The following is a 4,033-nucleotide window of genomic DNA, read 5'->3' on the forward strand; positions in this document are numbered from 1 at the left end:
TTTAGAAACAGAAATTATAAATAAATAAATAAAGGTGATGTCAAAAACAAGCTTCTAGGAAAAGTAATCTTAAAATATATATCTATAATTTATTTTAAAAACTATTAGCTAAGATCAAAATAATTTTAAAATATATATCTATAGTTTAGATTATATTTAGTAACCATTTAGTTTTTTTTAAAAAAAAATTAAGTTTATAGACACCACTTTCTTTCACTTCTAAATTTCTTCCTTTGTTATCTTCTTTTTACCAATGGTTTAAAAAATTAGTCAAATAAACAAGAAAAAGTAGCTTTTAAAAATGTGTTTGTTTTTTTAATATGGCTCAGAATTTAATCAATGTACTTGAAAGATGCAAATCATTGTAAAAAAAATTGGGAGAAAATATACATAATTTTCAAAAATAAAAAACAATAAACAAAATGGTTGTAACATCTTGAAAGTTTTCTTGTAAATATTAATTATTTATGTTAGATTTGTTTGGAAAAATTCGAGTTCAGGATTTAAATAATTTGCTAAATTAATTTTAATTTATTTATTTTGAATTAATTTAAATTACATTTGGTTTATAGTTAAATTGGATTGTTATAATAAGGTAATTCAATTTTAATTAAGTGGATGAAAATTTAAAATTATATGAGAGGGAAATTTTGGAGAAGATTTGAGATATTGCACTTAATTTAACTAGGCCTAATTAATTAAGGATTTTTAGTTATTTTGGAAGAGATATATTTCTTTTGGATATCTTTTAAATTGAAATTTGGAATTTAAGAGGGAAAAGAAATTTGAAATTTAAAAAAGGGGAAAGGAAAAGGATTTTTTTAAAAAAGAGATGTATATATATATATATATATATAATTTTTGGAATTAAAAATAAAAAAGAGAAAAGAAATTAAACCCTCTCTCTCGCCTTCGGACGCATGCAAACCCCCTCCCCCTTTTCTTCTTCGCAAGCTTCAGCCCTAGTTGTCAGTCCTTCACGCAGCCGCTCGTCGTCGGGGGTCTTCAATCTTGTCAACATCGCCATCGTCATGTCCTTCCAACGAAGGTTTACGCCATCAAACTGAATTGCTTCTTGAGACAGTTAGGACTGATTTGATTGATTTTTCTAGACTGTTGGGACTGATAATTTATGACTAATTGAACTGCATGATTTAATGGCTTTGACTGATTGGGTTGGATTGTTTGATCATGTTGAATGTATTCTTGATTGAGGATATACAAGAAATTTTACCCCTAAGATAGACAATTGCAAAACATAACGCAAGAGTTATGTGGAAACTTATGCATTCTAAGTTATACAGTTCTTGTTATTTTTTCTTATCTAGGTAGGTGTATGCTTATGACTGTATATGTGCATATTTATGACTGATTGTGAACCTTCGCGTTACACATTATGATTGATACATGCTCCTTTGGGTTACACTGATGCATGTTCCATCGGGTTCATGTTTACGATTTCTTTGTGTACCTTCGGGTTATACATTATGATTGATGTGTGTTCCTCTGGGATCACGTTTATGATTAATAGGTGACTCTATGGGATCACTACGACTAAACTGACAAGAGTGTACACCGGTGCCTAGATAAACTAACTAACAGGTAACCTAGAAGGCCCAGTAGCAAGTCACTTACTGACTATTGTTATACTTATCCTTTCTTCTTTTATGTTTTTTCTTTTAGGAAATGACAGGATTGGACTGGCGAGGGACAGGCAGGATCTTTGATAGAGCCATTCAGAGACATTAGAAAACGTTTACGCACATGTTTTCTTTTAATATATGGTTTTTGTTCCTTTCATTTGATTAGTTGTCAGATGACATATTTTCACTGATTTTCTTTTGATCATTTTCTTTGTAAATGTTTTATTTGGGATCCCAACTAAATATTTTGGTTATTAGATTTATTATTATATTAATATTTTAGTTTAGAATGGTTATTTATGTTTTCACTAAATTTATGTTATGATGGTCAAAATGTTTAAATGAGAATGTGCATTATGTCGTAACGGCCTTGTCTGAATACTCGAAGAATCGAGTCCTTACATTTAGTATCAGAGCCTAAGTTTTAGGTTATGAAGACTGACTCACGATGTAAGTGTTGGTTTTGTGTCCCTTATGACTAACTACGGATCTTTCGTCCTCGCTAAGTATGTTTTTAGTTAAGGTGTTCTAGAACTTGTATATGCATGACATTGCCTGTTTTCTCTGAGGTTGGTAATAAACTATTTACCTTGACTGAGAAGTTAATTGAGGTTAACTGTGAATGATAGGAAATTCCACCACGTCGAATTGCACGTAAGGGTGGTCGATCAGGTAGGACGTGTGGTAGGAGGGGTGGACGTAACCCACCTGTTGAGAACATTGCAGATAATGAGGAACAAATATCGGTACACCTACCTCTTAATGCACCTGTCACCCAGGCGGACCTTGCTGCAATGTGGTTCAGTTAGAAGAATGATTTAAGAGGATAGTGGAAAAGGCATTAGCTCGATAAGAACTGCCTCAAGAGCTTCCTACTCTTCAAGACCTCACTCCACAGCAGAAATTGCAGGATCTGTCCATTGAGGCTAAGCATTTGAGGTATTTTCTAAAGTATAATCCCACATATTTAATGGGTCACTAAAGGACCCTACCAAAGCAGAGTTGTGGTTGACTTCCATAGAGATTATCTTTCAGTATATGAAGTGCCCGGATGACCAGAAGGTATAGTGTGCAGTTTTCTTGCTTACTGATAATGTTGCCATCTGGTGGCAGTCTGCTGAAAGGATGATTGGTGTTGAAGTTGGAGCAATAACTTGGGAGTAGTTCAAAGAACGGTTTCATCTAAAGTACTTCTCCGTCAGTCTGAGGAATGATAAAGAGTAGGAGTTCTTAGATCTAAAGCAAGATTAGATGTCAGTCGAGGAGTATGATCAGGAGTTTGACAGGTTGTCTCGTTTTGCTCCAAATTTGGTTGCCACGAAAGCTAAAAAGGCTGAAATGTTTGTACATAGCCTAAAAAGTGAGATACATGGTTCTGTGTGGGTCTTCAAGTCCACTATGCATGTGGAGGCACTTCCTTCGGTGGTAGAGATGTACTATCTAGAGGAGGGGAATGACCAAGACTTCAAGGGTTAAGACCCTCATCAAGACAGAAGAGAAAAGTAGAGCAGAAGGTCTTTGAACCCCCACAAAAAGGCCAAAAAACGTTGGACCATTACGACAGTATCAGTAGCGAAACCCTAAGATGGGAGGGGCTTGGAAAGATAAGGTTATATGTAAATCGTGCGGGAAGTCCCACGTGGGGCGTTGTCTAGTCGGCACAAGAGTATGTTTCAAGTGTAAGTAGAAGGGGCATATGGTGGACCAATGCCCTGGTGTTCCTATTAGACGTGGTTAGAATCAACCATAGAATGTCCAGCACAAATGAACAGACAACTATAACAACACGGTTGGGTTTATGCCACCAACCGTCGTGAGGCCGAGTAGCCTGGGACAATGGTAATAGGTACGCTCCCAATCTTGGGGCATTATGCTTTGCCATTATTTGACTCTGGATCATCTCATTCTTTCATATCTTTATTTTTTGCAAAGTATGTCATATTAGCCCTGGAGCCTTTGAATGTTGTCCTATTAGTTTCTACTCCATCTGGAGAAATTATGATAGCAAATGAAAAGATAAAAATATGTCAACTAGAAATAGTGAACTGTACCCTTGATGTAACTTTAATCGTGTTGGACATGCATGACTTTGATGTGATACTAGGCATGGATTAGCTAGCTGCCAACCATACCAGCATAGATTATTCTCGTAAGGAGGTGATTTTTAATCCTCCTATGAGAGCTAATTTTGAGTTTAAAAGGTTCAGGACCGTGGTATTGCCTAAGGTAATATTAGTTGTGAAGGCCAAAAGGTTGCTTAACCAGGTACTTGGAGTATCTTGGCTAACGTAGTTGACACTAGAGACACTGTGGTTACCTTAACCTCAGAACCAGTTGTAAGAGACTACCCCGATGTGCTTCCAGAGGAACTTCCAAGTCTGCCTCCACCT

General features: G+C 35.7%; 1 long non-coding RNA gene across 1 annotated transcript; it reads left to right on the forward strand.

The window, feature by feature from the left end:
* Nucleotides 1–890: 890 nt before the first annotated feature.
* Nucleotides 891–1,874, forward strand: LOC120089435. The gene is made up of 3 exons (XR_005485172.1): nucleotides 891–1,048; nucleotides 1,532–1,602; nucleotides 1,684–1,874. It is a non-coding gene; the product is annotated as an uncharacterized LOC120089435 (long non-coding RNA).
* The last annotated feature ends 2,159 nt before the right edge of the window (nucleotides 1,875–4,033 follow it).

This window comes from Benincasa hispida, chromosome 10 (assembly GCF_009727055.1).
Source record: "Benincasa hispida cultivar B227 chromosome 10, ASM972705v1, whole genome shotgun sequence".
NCBI lineage: Eukaryota > Viridiplantae > Streptophyta > Magnoliopsida > Cucurbitales > Cucurbitaceae > Benincasa > Benincasa hispida.